The sequence below is a fragment of the Triticum dicoccoides genome, chromosome 7A (assembly GCF_002162155.2).
Source record: "Triticum dicoccoides isolate Atlit2015 ecotype Zavitan chromosome 7A, WEW_v2.0, whole genome shotgun sequence".
Taxonomy (NCBI): domain Eukaryota; kingdom Viridiplantae; phylum Streptophyta; class Magnoliopsida; order Poales; family Poaceae; genus Triticum; species Triticum dicoccoides.
In genome coordinates this window covers 30,034,394-30,056,537 of record NC_041392.1, presented here as the reverse complement: position 1 = coordinate 30,056,537, position 22,144 = coordinate 30,034,394, and the positions used below count along the sequence as shown (strand labels likewise).

Sequence of the window (22,144 nt, the reverse complement as noted above, 5' to 3'; positions counted from 1 at the left end):
CGCACTTGCTTCGTTCCCCTTTGCAGCCTCCATGTTGCCGCTTCTGGATCCCACCATCTGTGCTCCCCCAAAATCAAGCACCGACACACAGCCAAGGGCGGGTGGCAAAACCGATCTGTGCTCCCCCAAAATCATGTCACCCCGAACCGCAACCAGTGAATGAAATCAGGGAGCGGAGGAGTTGGATTCGGGATTGGAAGAGCGGATCTTGCATGGGAGACTCACCAGGGTGGAGATTTGATTTGGTCAACTCCACCAGATGGAGCCTAGCCCTAAGTTCGTTCGTCGCCAGAGCAGACGAGAGAGTTCTTACGGGAGGCAGGAAGGCCACGACAACATTTGCTGGGTCGACTTTGATGGCTCCCGCTGAACATAGCTGACCATGAGCAGAACAGTGCCGTGCACCCCCGGAGTTATGTTATACGCCGCCAGAGTCTAACAAATCTTATATTTTTTATTGGTGAAAATTCCCGTTTAAATTTTTTTAAGGGGTGTATCGAAACGGTCTAACAATTGTAGAAAGAAAGTTGGCTTAAGATAGATAACATCGGGAAAGGAATTTTTTTATCTGCCGGAGTAAATTGTATGGGGGAGTTCACAGTTTATGAGACCAACATTTTTATTTGAATAACACATATACAAGACATCTTTTTAATATAATTCATCATAGTACAAGTAGGAGCAGTTCTGGACTCAAAATAGGAAAAACAATGTGTTTGTCGACCTCAACAGCTAGCTATTTATTTCTCCTTGGATGGATCAAGGACGTGCCCCGCGAAGACAATAGCTCCGGTCGCCTCCTCCACTATGTAGTAGGCAAATGGATGGTCGGCAATGAAATCCACCTGCGGAGGTGTTGGAGGTGACGGAGGCCTTGCGCATCCAAGAGCCCCGACCAACATGGTGACAGCGCCGGCTTCAGTCCCTTCCTCATTTACCTCGACAACAGCCTTGTGGATGACATCCCCCACCACTATCGGCAAGCCAGAGCCATCGTCCTCCACCATGTCAGATAGGTTGCCATGCTCACAGAACGGCAGCTCAAGCCCTAGCTTCTTGAGCACGGTGACGATGCTGCTATGGAAGGACAGCTTGAACTTTGGCATGCGGAACTTGCGGAGGGCGATTTGCTGCTCCGGCAGGTGGTCGTGCAGGAACCCAGGTCAGGACTCAATCGTGTCCAGCAGCCCCCACAGGCCGTCATGGGCGTCTGGGAGAAATATGCACATGGAGAATTGCGTGTACCTAGTACGATTGGAGCCGGAGAACACCGACGGAGCAGCACACTAGGATGGATCACTAGTAGAAAAGGGGGCAAAGGTCCAGGCCGGGTCAGCCCATTAGTTCCGGTTCAGTCACGAACCGAGACTAATGTGAGCATTGGTCCCGGTTCGTGCGGCTAAGGCATTAGTCCTGGTTTGAGGCACGAATTGAGACTAAAGGGTGCGGTGCCCTTTAGTCCCGGTTTGTGTCTCAAATCGGGACTAAAGATTAGACCTTTAGTCCCGGTTTGAGACACAAACCGGGACTAAAGGTCCCATTTTCAAACTCTACCCCCCCCCCCCACGTGGATCGCCTTTTTTGTTTTGAAAAAATCAAAATAAAATGATAAAAACTTCAAAAAATAAAATCCTTCGAGAGGTAGTTATATTACTACATCTACTAGTTAGGAAATTTTAAAAACTTAAATTTGGACATGTTTTGCAAAAAATGTAAAACGGCTATAACTTTTGCATACGATGTCGGAAAAAACGTATAATATATCAAAATGTTCAGAACGAAAATCCGCTTCCGATTTTGACGGCCTATGGCCTGTTTGCAAATTTTTAGAATCCTCAAATTCTAAAAGGAAAAAAGTTATGCTCAAATTTCATTTTTTTTTGAATTTTTGTTAAATCTGGTCAAACTATGGTCAAATTACTTATTCAAAAAGTATTAGTGTTACTAAATAATTATTCAAGAAATATTAGTGTTATTAAATAATTATTTCACTTTTTTGGATCTTGGTCAAATATGGTCAAATTGTGGTCAAACAATGGTCAAACTACTTATTCAAGAAATATTAGTGTTACTAAATAATTATTTTAGTTTTTCTGAATTTTGGTCAAATCTGGTCAAACTACTTATTCATGAAATATTAGTGTTACTAAATAATTATTGTTTTTTAGAACAATAGTTTCAAACTCAAACAGTGAAATGTGTGACTTCATGCTCAAGCTAAATTTCTGAGGGTTAATAGGATTGACATCTTACTATTGTCAGGAAAACAACAAGTGCAGACTTGGAAACGAGGGAGAATAGAACCCGAAAGTTAAGCGTGCTTAGGCTGGAGTAGTGAGAGGATGGGTGACCGTTCGGGAAGTTAGATGATTTGGAATGATGAGGGGTGATTAGAGATTAAAGGTTAAATTGAACAGTGATGAGGGTTGATTAGAGATTAGAGGTTAAAATAATTCAGAAATTTGAAAATAAAAAAATTTTAAAAAAATATCATAAAATTTCCTTTAGTACCGGTTGGTGTTACTAACCGAGACTAAAGGTGGACCTCCAGGCAGCGACCACGTGGAGGGCCTTTAGTCTCTACGAGTGGATAGGCGTTGCCTGCCCAAGGATCAGGCTTGTAGCGGCTGTCAAATGCATTACCAGTGTAGCCAGTCCGACCATGGAACATGGGGGAGGGCGATATATGGTGGGTTAGGAGGGTGGCCAAACCGACCAAGTGCACCATTAGGATATGGCCTGGGATAGCCGTACGGAGAGGTAGGTTTGCGGAATGGAGGAGTAGGATAGGGACGATGACGGAAGTATGGTGGTGGTCCGGTGGAAATATAATTTGCAGACCGACCCCCACGGTTGTATGCAGCCCTCACATGGGGATGGGCGTAGGGAGCATCATGGTCGCGGCCGCCATACTCACCGGGCTGATCAACACGGTCATGGTTGTAGCAATGAGAATCAACACGGCCCATATAAGGAGGAGGATGCGCATGCTCCTTGTGATCAGGCACCGCCATTTTGTACCGGAGTTTGAGTACCTTGAACCCGTCGTGCACAGCGACGAACTGCGACATTGTACTCTGCATGAAGGGCACGTCGACCTTGCTGCGGTCGAGCCGGTAGAAGGATTCGTGCATGGTGTCCCTCTTGTCGAACGCCTGGTCCTCCCACTTGCCCTTAAAGTACACGGCGTTGCCGAGGACGACCCGAGTTATTGCCGGATTTATCGATCCTTTGGGGAGAACGTTGCGGATGAGGTTCTTGGTCACCTGAGCCGCCCACGCGTTGATCTGGCCACGCGCTTCCTCCGGTGCGCCCCGGAAGTTGACGGTGCTTGCCTCGGCCTTGTATCGTGCCCACGACGGCCTCGCGGAAGGCCGGCTTGAGCGGCCGCGACAGGTCGCTCCACACGCCGCACGCGAACGCCACACGAGGACCGCCCGAGGCGGACCTGTCCTGGAGCGCGTCCGCCGCCATGCGGGACACGAAGCTCTCGAGCTCGCCACACGACCGCGCGCCAAGGATGCGGAGGATCTCGTCCGGCGTGGTGTCCCTGGCGCCGGCGGCCAGGAGCGACAGAGCTGTGTAGATGGACAGCGGCGAGAAGACGAGGTTGGTCCTGGGGTTTTCTTCCGCGAGGCGCTTGCTGAGGCCGGCGGCAAGCTACGCCAGGCCAGAGCCGGACTGCGGCGACTTCTTGGTCGGCCAGTCCATCGTGGCAGAATCCATCAAAGCCGCTCGCAGGAGACGTAAGTACATAATCGTTCGTGGATATTTTGCTTTGCTTGGCCAGTACTCCCTCATGCCCTTTTTACCCTGCATATTAGGTTTGTCTGAAGTCAATTTCATCCAACTTTGACCAAGTTTATATAAAAAATTATAGACATTTACATAACAACACTAATACCATTAGATTCATCTTGGAATATATTTTTATATTATATTTATTAGATATTATAGATGCTAATAATTTTTAATATAAATTTGATCAAACTTAGCAAAGTTTGACTTTCGGCAAATTCAATGTGCAGAGTAAAAAGGACCGGAGGGAGTATATAACGGAGACGTAGGGCATCCGATCTGATTTGGATTTGGATTCGGTTCGGTTATATGCTTCGTTCTTTCCTTTTGTTTGACCGTCGAACGTACGTCGGTTTCACGTGATGGCTAATATGGACTAGTTTGAGTTATTACCCAGCTAATACGGCCTCCCTGCATCTCTCCTAGCTTTCCTTTTATAGTACTAACTTTGCCTGAAAATACGAAGAAGAAAGCGCACCCAATATGCAAAAGAAAAAAGTAATTAAAAAATTTCAAATCTTTTTCGGTACCAAACATAATCAAGTATTTTAGTCGTATAAAATGATTCGTCACAGAATGATTTCCTTTGCATCCTGAGTTGAAGATTTGGCAAAAACCGCTATATACAAATACTATACACGTTATATTGTCATCATAAATTTGTCTTTTCTGCCCTAAAGTCAATAGGAATCATTTCTTGACCAAACTTTTTATACGAGTATAATACCTAATCATCTTTGATTCCAAACAAGATTTGGATTTTTTAAACTTTATTTGAATTTCTAAATTTTTTTTTGCACATATAGGATGCGCGGGTACCCGAGAGCACCAAGTTTCCGTCCTAACTTTACCTCAATTTGGTAGCGCCCGTGTCTCCCTTCCTATACTATTTTTTTAGCAAATGTTTGTACATTTTGTGTTAGAGTTTTTTGGGTCATGTGATGCATAATATTCTTGTCCAGTTTCATCGATGCAAAGTTTAACATATTTAGAGACATTACAACCGCGCATCCTCCCAGCCCTCTCATGCCATCAAGGCTTCTGGCCATCAGATCTACAAGTTTAGAAATTTTCAGCCGTTGGATGGATTTGCAAAAGACCGTGAGTGTTCGCTGCTAATAAAAGATGGCTATATGAGCTGGGCTGCTGCTCCCGTAACAAAATTGACGCTCTGCTATTATTTGGGCCTGCTGGGCTTTACATGTGCAAGCGACCAATGACAAAAAATAGCGCAGAGTTCGCAGCCGCACGTCTCGCTCGTGGGCCAACCATTCCAGAAAAAAGATAACATAGCCTGGCAGCGGCTCCATCTCGCGGGTGGACGAACCTATCTATACGAGGCGAGTGACCTAACTCCTCGCCGGGCGGGAGTCAAGATGGCAACGGGGACGAAACCCACCGGGTTTTGCTTGCCCAAACCCATCCCCACGAGAAAATCGCAAACCCGTCCCCGTCCCCATCAACGTGCGCGGGGTTAAGTTTTTGCACGTCCCCTAAACCCGTCGGGTTTTCAAAACCCACGGGGAACCCGTCCCCACGAGCAGTCAATGAAAACAACAATATTTGAAAGAAAAACATGAGCATGTTACAGCAGCAGGCGACGGCTGGGGGGCCTAGGTTTAGGTTTAGGTGTTGTGTTGGGCGGGATAGAGAGGCTTGAAGAGCGTGCGACACTGTAGCGACCGAGCATGGGGTTAGTTTGTACTCCAGGGCCTCTGACGCTGTGGGGCTCAGCTGCTCGGGCAATGTGGCTTTGGTCCAGTTGAGTGAAGATGGATAGGTGCATGCTAAATAACGTATTTTGGCGGGTGTTGCCGGGTTTTGGGTTCGGGTAGTACTCAAACGGGTTTAAACCCGCGAAACATATCGGGTTTTATAATGTACCCACGAGCAGCTCCGTGGGGATAGAAAGTCGCCCATCCCCGTCCCCTAATAGGGTAAAAACCCGCGGGGACGCGGGTTTCGGGGCCCCAGTGCCATCTTGAGGCGGGAGAGTCCATACCCGGTTCTTGCGATTCGAGCGAGAGGATCTCCTGGTTATTATCCATGTCATCTTACTATGTGTGCTCAGCCTGCTGTGCAGGGTGTCTACAGTTGGATGGTATTGTTTTGATCCATCACTACGATTGGGATCTTAATCTTTATCCAGTTGGGGAATTTTTGTATCATGATGGATTATTCTGTCGAGGGGACTGTTCTAGGAATCCGAGGGAGCCATAGTTTCGCATAACGATGGCACATGGAGCAACTTCTTCTATCTATCTTTTTGGACAACGAATTTACATGCTTCCGAATACTCTAACTGAAAGTATTCCTTTCATTATATGACAAGCACGGTGAATTCCAGATTACTTATTGATTTGAAGAAGTATTAAAGCAGGTACTACATACAGGCATATATGAGGTATCCACACCAAAATAAAGTCAAGTACATCATGGATTGGATCCATACCCAGCTTGGCCATGAACCAATATTCTCTCAAAATCTTGGTAAATATTCTTTGTCGAATGAAGAGTACTTGAAAAAGGAACAGTGATTTGGTCAGAGTTTTTGATCTGATCATGTATTGTTGTGGCAACAAGCGCTCCCTTCACTGTAAACTTCCGTGTTTTGTCATCAAGACGATGTTAAAATGCAGTCTATGCGCGCGTGTGTGCGTGCACATATAGCACTTAGCGTTTCCAAATGGTTATTAGTATAATTGTTATTGGTATTTAATAAGGATGTTTTGCTGTAAAAAGAAAATAATCCGTTCCTATTCTGTTCCTACTTATTGTTTCTGCTATTAATTCGTGTTAGAATAAGCATTTCTAAAGGATTTTGTTTGTTACATTCATCATTTAAACATTTGGTAATTGATTATTTGTGTTCCAAAAGGGGGCAATTAGCTGTCTGGAGTTAAGTCCTAGGAGGGGTGAGAGATGCAAATCAGGAAAACTATACGCTGCAAGGTCTGTTCCTTTTGCTAACTGCACAGATCAATTTACATGAACGATTGCTGGTGAGGGAATTCTCATGGAAAATTCAATCTGTGGCTTTGGCTCTTATTTTAAATTTCAGGATAGATGTAACCTTGAAAATGATCATACGAACCAGCATAAATATTTATTCAATGATCTGAACATTACATATCATGTAGCACCCTTAAATCGTGAGTTTGCTGAAGTTATTTGTGTTCATTGTGTTCCTGGGCAATTAGCTGACATGACTTAAGTATTAGGTAAGTATTATTCTTTTAAGAACAAGTACCAGTGCAATGCTTGGTAAATCCAGAAAGTTTAGTTTGTTATTATGTTTCAAACGAAAAAGATGACCTCAGTTTATATTTAGTTTTCATATTTTTTTCCCATCATATATTTACACAAAACAAAATTATTTTGATTCATCATGAATTTGTACTCTTCCAACCCTTATTATATGGGTAATAGAGGGCGTGGCAACGCGCGCCATCATGGTCTAGTAAGTGGTAGGGTCCGACTCCCTTCACCACCCGATCCAACTTCCATGGAAAGTCGTTATTCAGAGTGTTTGATCATCATGACAAAAAAGACCATGTAACATTTTTTCCAGCATATACCAAACATCGCTGAAGCATTTCATCCTGAAAATGTTAGAGGCAACCCCAATTAATATCACATTGCTAGGATGGAATCGTAGAGGACTACAGAACGGATGATCGGAAAAGAGGGGCCATGCAGAATGGATATAAACTAGAAGGGAAAGGTGTGCCTTGCCACTCTTTACTGAATTACATTGTAATGGTATTGAGGGCTTGCAACATCATGTTTTATTATAAACCAAAATCATATAACAAAAATCTTTTTCTTCTAACAAATCGTAAAATATCAACATATTTCGACCGGTTAATTTCTTAGATATACTACTGTACATCAATGCATTGCTGGATGTCAACAATTGTGTTGAAAGGGCTTATACCATTGCACTATATATAAGGGTGTTTTATGGCCTTGCAAAGGATTAACTGCTGAAGAAGTGTGGATAGCTACGTTCAAAGTATATGTGTTGGTATTTGCAAATGCAAATATGTTTATGTGAACCATGTTATTTCAAAGGCTCTTCTAGTGTAATTTTTGTTTATACACATGATCCATTCAAGTAAATAACCTTATAATAAAATTAAAATTTAATTGCGAGGAAAATGTGAATAAATAACTTGGCAGATTCTTCCAACAACGAGATCAATGAAGGCTTTCCAAGATCCAATAAACAAATGATACTACTTTAATCACAATTTGAAAGTATGATCTTATTTAAATGTTGATGGCTTTGATAAAGTGAACATAACAAATAAAATGGACATGAAACCAACAAATTGTGGTACATGTCAAGTTGATAGATTTAAATACATGTCAAGTTGCACATGTGTACAATATACACAGTAAAGACCCATCAAAACTAATTTGTTCTTCTGCTCAACCAACACTCACAAATAGTAGAATTTAGTGCTTCACTTTATTACAGAGAAGAGTTTCACTTGTTCGAACAACCAAGTCAAAGCACAAGGAACTTGTCATATCCATCATTTGGAACAACTTGCAAGTTGTGGGTTGTATGATATAGCAGCTTTTGATGGCATGTTTTTCTTTTGGACTCCATTTACTGCCAGGGAATGGTAGCTCTTATTCATTAAGCAACTAAGAGATAAACTCTGGAAAGAAGATCGTTAGCCAACATATTCAGCTCCAGTAAGATTGTACAGCCACCATTTTGCAAATAGCAGGAAGTGTGCAAAGATATGAGTATCTATACATAAAGGGAAAATGAATAAAAAGCTACATGTGCGGTCATTTTATAGAAATAAAATACACACATTTGGAATCAGGAGTGTCAAATATTCATAGGACAACATTTCGGTAAGCTTGTTCTGCCCTTTGGACTGGAAAATCTACGCATATTGTTGTGCAAGCCAAAAAATATGTACCGCCAAGTACGATAGTAGCCATTGAGAGAAAAATGGTTGACTAACAAATGTAGTGAAATAATAAGAAAGAAAATCATCTCAAAAAAGGAAAAGATAAGGAATTATCATTTCTCAGCAATCTTTTCTAAAAGAATCAGCTACTTCAGTTTATTCCAGTGCACCAATTTAATTGTTCTACTCACTGTCTTTCTAAAGGGCCTTCCATTCTCTTGTTTGTATCTCCCTCTGGGTTGCAAAGCCAAACCATTCATGCAACCTTTTTTTAATTCTAATATAGAGTACTTTTTTTTGCAAAAAGATCATATCTATTGTAATGATTCACCGGAAGTACAAAACACCTCAAACATAATAAAAATTACATCCATGGACCACCGAACGACCATTGCCGCCGCCAGAACGAGCCGCCAACGTGCCGCTGTCTCTGCTCCCATACCGGAGCTGGCCTGACCTTGACGATGACAGCTAAGAAGTCTTTGTGCACGTGCCCCTAAGGACCAGCTTCCCAGAGCCGCATTCGTCGTTGTTGAATCCTTGAATAGATCTGAAGAATTTGATACCAACTATCGCCGTTGCTTACGCATGGCCAGAAACCCTAAGCTCGCCGCCCCGAGGAGCTGGCAGGAATCTACGCCGCAAGTCCGTCTAATCCATCCCAGCAAACGAACTTGAGGAGGATCGGAGCCCGAAAGACTGACTCGAAGAAGAGGCGCCCCCGTCCGTCCAAACGCCGCCCCTGCGAGGACTAAAACCCTACCAATTTACTAGCTGGAGACAAGGCCCCAGAAATTCCCTCCCGCCGGCCGTCGGAGTGGCAAGTGGAGGGGAGGCGAATCCACGTGCTCGCCGGTGAAGATCGAGGGAAGGAAGGCTTTCCCTAGTAGCCTTACGAGAGGGGAAAGAAGTTGCGACTTCTAATATACTTGCCCTTAAACATGGACATGATTAATCATGTTTAATATTAGATGAATAGCTAATTGCAGTAGTGAATATAACCATGTTTGGTTGAAAAATTGATTGACTTGCATTATGTTGGGCACAAATCCTTCAAATCATTTGGAGCATAATATCCATACATTAACATCCCATTTCTAACTTTAATGTAGTAGCCACCTCATGCAAATCCGCTAAAAGAAACACGTAGGCAACTCAAATTTTGTACAACCCCAAGGATTAAATATCTAATTTATACTACTTCTCCAATCTTAGAAAACATCACAAAAATAAGTAGAAGGGGCGGTAGACATCACCGGGCTGGTGGTGCCATGGCTCAGATCCATGAATTACGATAGGAAGTCTTATGATATTTCAGACCAAACCCTCAAAAGGGCTCAACCCCTCAAAAGATTCCTTTTTGAGGTGTTAAGACGCACTGAGCTGAACTCTCATTTCCTTTAACTCCTCCCATTTTTGGAGAAGTGTTGGTTGTCTATCAAATTTTAGCATCCCAAAACAAGTCTCAACAAAAGATTCCCTCAAAATTCTCTCTCTTGCACGCGGCTGCCTCTCTCTCTTGCTTGGCCGCCTCCAAGCGGGCGCCGCTCCGCCGTGTTACTCTCCTTTGACGACCACCATGCATGCCGGCCAACACCCCGCAACCTCGCAGACCTCCGCCGCCAAAATCCGGCAAGGTTCCCGTGAGAATCTGACAAACTTTTGTTCTTCACTTTTTCAACTTTCCCATCATCTTGGTCCCCACTGGCACTCCTCCTGCTCATCCCTAGCCTAGTGGCGCTACTCCCCGACATCCTAAGAAATAAGGGCTCAGTACGTCTTTCAGTTTAATATTAGAGCCCCGACATCCTAAGCAATCTTTTCTAAAAAATCAACTACTTCAGTTTATTCCAGTGCACCAATTTAATTGTTCTACTCATTCTTTCTAAAGGGCCTTCCATTCTCTTGTTTGAATCTCCCTCCGGGTCGCAAAGCCAAACCATTCATGGAACCTTTTTTATCTAATATTTTTTTTTTGCAAAAAGATCATATCTATTATAATGATTCATTGGAAGCACAAAACACCTCAAACATAATAAAAATTTATATCGAGGTCCATGGACCACCGAATGACCATTGCCGCCGCCAGAACGAGCCGCCAATGCGCCGCTGTCGCCGCTCCCATATCGGAGCTGGCCTGACCTTGACAATGACAGCTGAGAAGTCTTCGTGCACGTGCCCCTGAGGACCAGCTTCCTAGAGCCGCAATCGTCGCCGTTGAATCCTTGAATTGATCTGAAGAAATTGACAACAAATATCGTCGTTGCGTATGCACGGCGAGAAACCCTAAGCTCGCCGCCCCGAGGAGCTGGCAGGAATCTACGCCGCAACTCCGTCTAATCCATCCCAGCAAACAAACTTGAGGAGGATCGGAGTCAGGAAGACTGACTCGAAGAAGAGGCACCCCCATCCGTCCAAACGCCGCCCCTGCGAGGACTAAAACCCTACCTATCTACTAGCTGGAGACAAGGCCCAGAAATCTCCTCCCCCCGGCCGTCGGAGTGGTAAGTCGAGAGGAGGCGAATCCACAGGCTCGCCGGTGAAGATCGAGGGAAGGAAGGCTTTTCCTAGTAGCCTTACGAGAGGGGAAAGAAGCTGTGACTTCTTCTAATATACTTGCCCTTAAACATAGACATGACTAATCATGTTTAATATTAGATGAATAGCTAATTGCAGTAGTGAAGATAACCATGTTTGATTAAAAGATTTATCGACTTGCATTGCGTTGGGTACAAAATCCTTCAAATCATTTTGAGCATAATATCCATACATTAATATCCCATTCTAACTTTAATGTAGTAGCCATCTGATGCAAATCCACTAAAAGAAACACGTAGGCAACTCAAGTTTTGTACAACCCCAAGGATTAAATATATAATTTATACTACTTCTCCAATCTTAGAAAACACCACAAAAATAAGTAGAAGGGATGGTAGACATCACCGGGCTGGTGGTGCCATGGCTCAGATCCACGAATTACGATAGGAAGTCTTATGATATTTCAGACTGAACTCTCAAAAGGACTCAACCCCTCAAAAGATTCATTTTTGAGGTGTTAAGACGCACTGAGCTGAATTCTCATTTACTTTAACTCCTCCCATTTTTGGAGAAGTGTTGGCTGTCTCTCAAATTTTAGCATCCCAACACAAGTCTCAACAAAAGATTCCCTCAAGATTCTCTCTCTTGCACGCGGCCGCCTCTCTCTCTTGCTTGGCCGCCTCCAAGCGGGCGTCGCTCCGCCGTGTTTATTTCCTTTGTCGACCACCGTGCATGCCAGCCAACACCCCGCAACCTTGCAGACCTCCGCCGCCAAAATCCGGCAAGGTTCCTGTGAGAATCTGACAAACTTTTGTTCTTCACTTTTATGATTTTCCCATCATGTTGGTCCACAGTGGCACTCCTGCTCATCCCTAGCCTAGTGGCCTTATTCTCCGACATCCTCAGACACTAGTAAAGCAGACGCTAGTACACAATCAGGATTCCAAAGCAGTTTTAGTACATGGGCCATCGGCGGTTTCAGTTCTACCTCAAATAGGCGGTTTCCAAAACTACATGCACTAGTACCAAAACGCAAGTGGTTTGCACAGACGAACCACCTCCAATGCGAGGTCATCCAGAGTCGGTTGTTCACTTGGAACAGCCTCCAACACACTATCATTATAGGCGGTTTCTAAAGCACAACCAGTGGCGGAGCCAGCGCCCGGCGAGCCTGGGCACTTGCCCGGGCTCGCTAGCTATGCGCCAGGTACGATGGCCTGGTTCCACAGGGAAAAGTCGTAATGCCTCATGCTTTGCCCGGGCAAATGGGCTGGTTGTGGCAGGCTAATCAGATAATGGGCTTTATTTTCATTAGGTGGACATGCCTGATGTGGGATATAATAGGCGTATTGGGCTACTCGCCTAGTCGAGACGAGAAGGACCGCGATCTATTTCCAAAAAACCGACCAGATCAATCGATCGCTCCACCTCCCCGCGCCCCGCCTGTTCGGCAGTTGCAGTCTTGCAGACGATGGCACGCTAGGTCGATTGGAGACGTAACGGCGGCGGGTGGAGGCTGGCCTTGGTTGGGCGCGTGGCCGGCGATGGGCTGAGCCGAAGCAGATCCATCCCAGGAACAGCTTGCATCATCGGTTGGTGTCTTCTTGTCCCCTCCTTTGTGCTTAGGTGAGATTGCTAACTTTTGAAGATTGAGTTATTAGGGTTTACTTTTGAGGTTGGAGCGTCCGGAGTTGGTCATTCAGGTTATATATTGCTTCTTCATTATTAATGTTGATTTATGGTTTGCTAGTTTAAATGTTGTGTATTAGGATCAAATGTTGTGTATTAGGATCAAGGTTTTTTTATTGGTCAACAAAATTTGGGAAAACGATCCGCTACCGGATATTTTGTCGGACCCTGAAATTTCTTGCTACATGTTCAGATACTGTCAAATAGAGCGCGTATGCATATTTACACAACATAGCCTCTAGAATGGTGGAAATGCTTTCAAGGTTACAGGACTGACTACCAATCTTGCCAACATGATTTTCAATGTTTCTCTCTATGAAGAAATATAAAAACGTTTAGATCACTATATATTTCTTTACGGAGGGAGTACTAGCATTGAAAAATTTCTATGGCCGTGGTGAGTTACGGAGGACTCAACCCATTAGGGAAAGTATTGGCTGCTAGAATGCAAAGAGAGTTGCGTAAATTGAGGGTTGAATGCTCTATATTCCGCTCATAAAGGAATTTTAATTCAAAAAGGGCAAAAAATCGAGATTTCTTTGAAAGCGGTTCTTATAGCCCCTATCAGAAAAAGACCGGTATCAAGAAAAAAATTCTTGATCGAAACACCTGATTTTAATTATCTAATTGTATATTCCCTCCGTCCCAAAAATTTTGTCTTAAATTTGTCTAGATACGGATGTACTTAGGCTTAAATTTGCCCAGACTTCACAAAATTTCTGGCTCCGCCCCTGAGCACAACCGCCTATATCTCACCTTTTCGTATAATTTATTTTTCATTTATGGACATTTTAGCAAGCTAGATGGAATAATGTGGCGCTCTTCCTTTTTGCAATGCAACTGAAATGGGTATTTCCCAAGGTATGAATGGGTCCGTCGCGTGCAGCCACAACCAATGGACGTGTCACATACTACCACTTCCCGGTGAAGCCGACACCCATGACATATTCCGTGCCTCCACACCACTTGGACGGTTGGCGACAAGCGGACCTGCAGATTTTGGCTCGACCACTGGATTGACAGTGGCTCGATCAGTGAGATCGCCCCCAACCTTGCTGCCCTGGTTCCTCACCAATGCCTCAACCGTCGTCGTCTGGTTTGCGAGGGACTCCGCCTATGATCCCGGATCTGTGACATCTGGGGTGCGCTCAGACCCATCGCCACCGTTGAATACATCTCCCTCTGCGCCTCAGGTTGGAGAGCTCCATGGCCATGGCTGGAATAGACTATGAGCGACGAGGTAAGCTGAAGACTTAAATAATAAATATGACTTGTTGGTTGGGTTGCCATAGAACGTGATGAGCGCTCCATTTTCTGTATTGTGATGATTGGGAAAGATTTGTCTCTGAGGAATTAAGTTCATCATGGAAGATTGTGTGCTAAATGCTTAATATGTGAATGGCTTTTGGAGCCGAAATTTGGTAAAAAGATAGGATGATTATTTCTGGTTACAGGGGACACGATAAGAAATATGTGGAAATTCTTAATAAGAGAAAAATAAATCGACTGTTTGAAGTGTAAAGAAAAAATCGCCACAATTGTAACTATCCACCTTTGCGCACTAGAGATGACAAAAACAGTTCCAATTAATACTATGTAATTAATTATGCCATGAAGGAGAAAGGCCATGGATTACTGTTCATAGTTTAATGTTATGGCTGTTTTTCCTTTCTATAGGAAAAACATTGTTTCTTTCTTTCAGTGGAAACTGGGCTTCATTGCCATTACTAATGAAAACACAATGATTGCTGAAAATGGTGTGATCAATCTTTTTCTTGATGTCAATGCCATACATCATAATTCAGGCTATATGGAACTGAAGTAGAATGGTAAAATATGCATCTGTTCATATAGAAACTTCACGGCCACCTCTACCCGGTGTCCCTTATTAATGTTCCCACCCACCCTTAACATATCCAAGCAACACTTTCCATCCTATATATTTGACCCCATCTTGGTGTGAGCACGGCATGGAACCCTATCCACGTTTTACATCTCCGCATAACTCAGTCTTCTGAGTATTTTCATATAATAAATATATTTCACATGAACACGAGAGATGATGGTAGAAACAAAAATCAAGATGATATCCGAAAAGATGTATGACTAGGAGGCATAGGGAAATACACAAATACACTGATTGTGTATTGAACATCTACCAAGAGCCGAAAGTGCTGCTACTGTGTGCTTGCCCCAGCCATGCTTGTGCCTTAGAGAACAAATTGGGTGTAACTAACGAGAGGATCAGCCAAATCCAGTTGGTCAGTTTCGAGCAGGAAAAATGGGAGCGCATCTTCCAGGGACACGACCTAAGCTAAGTCGGTTGTTCACTCTACAGTCTGGTAGGTTTATTTAATAAAGCTTGCGTTAATCCGCCACCCAGCTGGATACTGTATTTGTTAGGATACATATTTGCTATGTATGCAACGGAAGTTGCTACTCCGGGATGTTTCCCTGAGGCGACTACTGTAAGTTCACGCTCGGAGATCACCAGCCTCTGCCAGGATGTTGATTAGATTTCGTCGCTCAGCAGCCCTGTTGGAATGAAGCTGACTGCCGTGCTGGATACTGTTGGCACCACCTCCTCGCAGCGCCGCTTCTTTTTCCTCTCAATTCTCTCTTCTTCTCTCATTGTGAGAAACTCACACGTACTCACGCTTCACCAAGGAGAAAAATAGCTTTGCCTGTTGCTCCCGGTGAGAACTCATGTACTACATTTTCTTCTCTTTCTCATTTCCAAAACCGAACTGATTACAACTCTTAAATAGCACCCTCACATGCACAGCCAGGGCAACAACCTACCCGGCTCATATGCCACTCACGCATAGCCATATCCCTCTAGATCCACAAGACTAGGACACAAGTGACCAGCCACTACACACACTTATCCTATCACGCCATGCACTCATGACTCAACTACCACTAAGACCTTTTATCTAGTACACTAACTAACTCCACGTCTTGGCCAATCTTGCATGAACTAACAACACTACTAGCTTTCCATGAACACGTGATCACGTCTCTATATTCGTACACAGCCGTAGTTTTCAGTGTGAGGTCTCAACTGCATGCATGCATGATCTAATCAACTACTTTTAGCACTAATAATAGGAAAAGTAGTGGCTGCACCCACTTTCGGTGCACCCACGCAAGAAAACATATCAAAACATTTCGAAAAAATATGAAACTTCATGGAAATGATGATCAACAAATGTTATGAGGGCTTGCAAAGTTTGGTGGTCAAATAACATTCGAGAAGCGCCCTGCAAAAAAGACAAAATTGCAAAATCTGCTCAAACAGTGCACGTACATTTTGACTAATTTTCAGTGACTTTGTCTTTTTTGTAGAGAGCTCCTCGAATGTTATTTGGCCACCAAATTTTGCAAGCCCCCATAACATTTGTTGATGATCATTTTCACGAAGTTTCAGATTTTTTCGAAATGTTTTGATATGTTTTCTTGTGTGGGTGCACCGTGGGTGCACCGAGAATGGGTGTAGAAGAACCACTCTCCTAATAATAACATTTGTTCCAACATATGCTTCATCCTGAGGTGGAACCTGCCTTGTGCAGCCACGACATCTTCAGCAACCTTGATTCCAGCATTGATGTCGTTCGCCAAGGTTCCCAATCCAGTGTTCACGCGCTGGTTCCAACAGGACAAGAACGACCTCTTCTCATCAATTTCAGAGAGCATTCCCTCATAGATCCCCTGTCTCAGTAGTCGCCACTTGCCACCTCGACTGAAGTATGGTTCGCGTTGCTCACTATCTTCTCTCGGAGATGGGATTGAATGCCGCACATCAGTAGTACCAACTATTGAATCTGAAGAAAGAAGAACACGACCACCTCTCTGTGTATTTTGACTACTTTCACGAGATGAAGCCACGAGCAGAAGCAACGGTGAAATTGCATCTAGGCTCCTAATTCAGTTTTGGTATTGATAATGGATAATTAAAGGTACTAATTGTATCCTTAAGTGTATGGGCATGTTTTAGTCCCATGTGTGAAGGTTGTCGAGCATCGCGAACGCCAAAAGTGGAAAGAACTCAAGCGTGCTTTGTCAGAGCTTATTTTATAGCCTTTATTTTCATGAGTTGAGTTGACGGATTCCACACTAATAAAAGTAGGCAAGGTTGAGAGATCCCACATGCAGGTTGCATTATTGCTAAACTCCCTCATGGTTGGAGGAACTTTGCTACTTCTCACAATCACTTGAAATGGGAATTCTCGGTTGATGATGTCATTGTTCATCTAAGTTTGAGCAGAAGAATTTCCACAAATTCGAGAAAAATAACATTGTCAACTAGAATACTACCTTCAAGGAGAAATGCAAGAAGAAAGATGGTTGTTTCACTTGTGGTGATGAAAATAACTAGGCACACAGGTGCCCAAGCAAGTTTAAGAAGCAAGGACAGGACTCCAAGTCTATCCATGTGACCATGAGCAACAATGATAATGGGGCATCTGATGACTATGGTAAAAAAAATTACCATACTTTCAGTTTGTCAGTTCATTGATTGGTGGTTGACACTAGTGACAACGTTTATGTGTGTGGTAATCTATCTTTGTTCTCTTCTTACTAGGTCATAAGAAATTGCTCTCTTCTGATGGGGGAATGGCTCACATGTTTCTGTTCATGGTGTTGGCATGGTAGATCTAAAGTTTACTTCGGGAAAGATCGTGTTATTGAAAAATGTGCAACATGTCTCCGTTATCAAGAAGAATCTCGTTAGTGGCTCCCTTCTATGTAAAGGAGGATTAAAGTTAGTATTCGAGTCCAATAAAGTAGTCATTTCGAGATATAGACTCATTGTTGGAAATGGTATGAATGCGGAGATTTGTTCCGCCTTTCCCCAGTGGCTTTTTGTAATAAAGTCGTGGATCATATTCATTTCAGTGTGAACGAACCTGAGATTGGCATTTACGTCTTTGTCACATTAATTTTGGTTGTATGACGATGCTAGCCAAGTTGGATTTAATCCTGAGTTTTACTTTAGCCAAAGACTCTAAGTGGCATGCGTGTGTGCAAGTCAAGCAACCTTGCAAGCCGCACAAAGCTGCAGAGGAGAGGCACCTGACACCACTAGAGCTCATATATTCTGATCTATGTGAGCTAAATGGTGTGTAAGGTGGAAAGAAATGTTTCAAGATATTGATTGATGATTCCACTACGTTTTGCCATGTGTATTTTTAAAATACTAAGGCTGGGGTTCTACGCTGCTTTAGAATCTATAAGCAAAAGTTGAGAATCGACTCGAAAATAAAATCAAACGAGTTCTAATCGTGGTGGAGAGTAATATTCAAATGAGTTCAATCTATTATGTGCAGAACATGGAATTATTCATGAGAGGATGCTCCCTATTCACCCCAGTCAAACGGGGTTGCCGAACTGAAAAACCGTACTCTAACAGATTTGGTTAACGCCATGTTAGATACATCAGGTTTATCCAAGGCATGGTGAGGGTGGCCATATTGACATCATGTCATATCATGAATAAGGTTCCCGCAAGGAATAGTGAGATTACTCCCTATGAGCTATCGGAGAAGAAAAGAACTATACTCTCTTACTTGCGCACTTGGGGCTGTTCAACAAATGTTAACATGTCGATAACGAAAAAGCACTAGTTTGTACCAAGGACTACGGCCTACGTTTTTCTTGTCTATGCCACGCATAGTGTTGGCTATAGATTTCTTGTTGTTAAATCTGTTGTATCTGACATTGGGATCAGTACGATCTTGTAGTCCAAAGATGCTACATTCTTTGAGGATATTTTTCCCATGAGAGATATGAAGACACTCGTAGACTGGAAACTCATGAGACTCCCGAGCCTACAATTCTGATGGAATATTATGAACAAAAACGTGATCAAAATCTTGAGGAGCATGACAAGGAAGCTCTTGGTAGGGGCAAGAGACAATGAACTACAAAGTATTTTGGTGATGATTTCCTCGTGTACATCATGGATGATACTTCCACTTCCATTTCAGAAGCTTATGCATCTCTGAATGTTGCCTACTTGAAGGATGCAATCCGTAGCGTGATGGATTCTATCTGGGCTAACGAGACATGGGAGATCACGGATCGTCCCTATGGTTGCAAACCATTGTGATATAAGTGGGTGTTTAAAAGGAAGCTTAGGAAAAACGGTACTGTTGAGAAGTACAAGGCTAGGCTTAAGGTCAAGGGTTATACCCAGAAAGAAGATTTCTTCTATACTTGTTCACTTGTGGCTAGATTAACAACCATGCTAGTGATATCCTCATTGGCTGCCTCGCATGGTCTTCTCGTCCATCAGATGGACGTTAACATGACTTTCCTTAATAGAGAGCTAGACAAGAAAACTTACATGCAACAGCCAAATGGCTTTGTAGTAAATGATCTGAAAGGAAAGGTGTGTAGGCTATTGAAATCTTTCTATGGCCTAAAACAAGCACCTAAGCAATGGCATAAGAAGCTTGATAAAACTTTCCAATTTTTGTCAGTTTTTTCTTTAAAATGGTATACTTGGAAAACATTGCAAAACAAAGTAGGATTATATGTTCTTTCCTTTTTATTTTTGTTTTATCATATCTAAACACCATTTGTTTCTGTTAGTAGAAATAGGAGGCCATCCTTGCTAAAGAAAATGTAAGGATTGCTGGAAATAATTTACTCATCAAGTTGTGTTCATTACAATGCCACACGTCATAACCCCATGAAAGGTGAAATATAATGGCAATATGCATCTATTTATATATAAAAACTTGGCTGCCACATCTACTCGATTTGTTTTATTTAATTCCCCACCTACTTGCACATGTTTGAAGAACATTGTCCATCTCTTATCTTATTCATCCATGCTTTACACTTCCACATAACTCTCGCTTGACCATTTTTTCATATGTTAATTAGATTTTGATACACATACCACCAGAGATAAGGACAGACACAAGATCAAGACAATATTAGTAAACACACATGAATAGTAGACATAGGGAAAGAAATAAATACGTTGATGATGCCTTCCGCACCCAAGAACAGTCATGTTGCCTCGCCCGAGGGGTACACTCTCTAATTGTGGGTTGGACTGCAAACAGCTTCGTCTATGCTTAGGGTTCAATGAGCCAAGTGGGATTTTGTGCTCGGCCCAAGCTAAAGATAGCTCTATGTAGCATTGGTTGGGCCTCACGGATGACGTGAACGAGCCAAGTCACACTATTTAAGTTATTGCTACCATGGGCCAACCCCAGCTCGACCTGAGCTAGCTTGTCGGCTTTTAGCCCGAGCGCAGCCGAACAGGCCAATGCCCAAAAACTTGTAGGGTATGCCTTCTACAACTTGTAGGTCATGATATTATGCACTTTGTTCACATTACTAGGTCGATATCACAAGCTTATTGTATGTAAATGTGTGAGGGCTGGTTTTCTATTTTGTCGTTTCACATCACAAAGGGCTTGTTCTATGGTGTTTGGGTAAAATCTTGATTACTATGCAGTTACGGAATAGTCATTTGTCCCCGGGGGAGGCGTTTTAGCTCCCGGGAGCATTTGCTCCCGGATGAATAATAATTCAAAATAAGTGGTAACATATTTTCAAAAACTTCTGAATTTTCTGTGGAAGTCTGTGTAAGTGTCGCAAGCATGCTTGACAAATTCCATGTGAAATGGAGTTGTAGTGTTTCTTCGGTGAAATAAACAAATTTGGGTGAAATTTTGTGGTAACATTTGGTTTTTCAATTAGTTTTTTTGTGCAGGCCAAAATGTATAACCTTTCTGCCTAAAACTTTGCAGATAGCATTTGGATGTGACTATGAACATAAAAAATTGTTGGGATTTTTTTGACATTTCAAAAATCATTTTTCGCGCGTTAAGCACGTGCTCCAGGGAGCCAAATTGGATTTCTGATTTGTCCCCTTACTACAAAAATTATTTACTCAAAAATAGATTAATCAAAATAATATTTAATAAATGTATGTATGACGTGTGATGAATAAACACTTAAAGCATATCCAAGAGAAGTAACCATATCAACTAATTTATACATATTAATAATTTGTGGATATAAAATCTTCCGTCATCTACTTGTTCTTGTTTCCTCTTTATTCTATTTTCACCGCCGGATACGTACTTTTTAGATGAGATGATGATGCTACACCTCCAAAAGAAATAATGTCTAATTAAAACTAGTGCAAAGCGAGAAACTACTAAATCAACTCAATAAAATCTTCCTGGTTATCACGCCCAACTCAAAAATGACAAATCCTAAACTATATACAATCAATTGATTATCTATGGTCATGTTGTGATAGTAAATATAGGATCATCAATTATAAATCTTTATATCGATCATATAATATAGGATCATCAATTATAAATCTTTATCGATCATAATGGTAAGGGGGAGATTGAAACGACACGGTCCACGTGAGAATGTGGTTTCCCCTATAATAACAAATAAATAGACCTACTCGTGGCGGCCGGAAGCTGGATGCACGTGCACTGTTCCTCCTCTACCCGGCTTTCGAGCACCATCACTCCAACCAACATCTTGCCCTCCATTCAACATGATGGCACTAGACTAGCGGCCATGGACACGAACAGAGACCCACCGTTGATCGACTACCGTGGTTTGCCTCCGTTGACGATGATCTTGTTCAGTTAAGAATTATAGAAAAGCAATGTCTTGCCTGTGTTAATATGGTGATCGATATGGGCAACTCCACCTACTGCCTGGGATGTGTTATCCGAAACAATGCCTGCAACACTCCAACGAGGCTTGGGCCAGGCCCAGTACACAGGGCTCACATACCTGGTGCTCCTCCTCGTCAGGGTTGGGCCCGACAACAGCATCTGAGTTGAGATGATTTTGGGCGGCCCTATATCTCGCATTCGGCGAGACGGGAGAAACACTATTTTTTTCATGTTTTCTGTTTTCTGTTTTTTACTCTTTTTCTTTTGTTTATACTTCCAAATAATCTAAATAAATATATTTTAAAAATCAGTCTACATAAAACATTTTAAAAATGTTGAATATGTATAGAGAAAATGTTTATCATGTATATGAGAAATTTATTAAAAAATGTGTATGTAAAAATTTGATCATGTATTTAAAAAATGTTAATAAAGCATTTGAAAAAAAATGTTGAACAAGTGTTTGAAAATGTAAATCAATCATTTGCAGAATATTAAATATGTATATAAAAA

The 22,144-nt window shown here is 42.6% G+C and overlaps 1 pseudogene; it reads right to left on the bottom strand.

The window, feature by feature from the left end:
* Positions 1 to 740: 740 nt before the first annotated feature.
* Positions 741 to 3,474, bottom strand: LOC119332949 (annotated as a pseudogene).
* Positions 3,475 to 22,144: the final 18,670 nt, after the last annotated feature.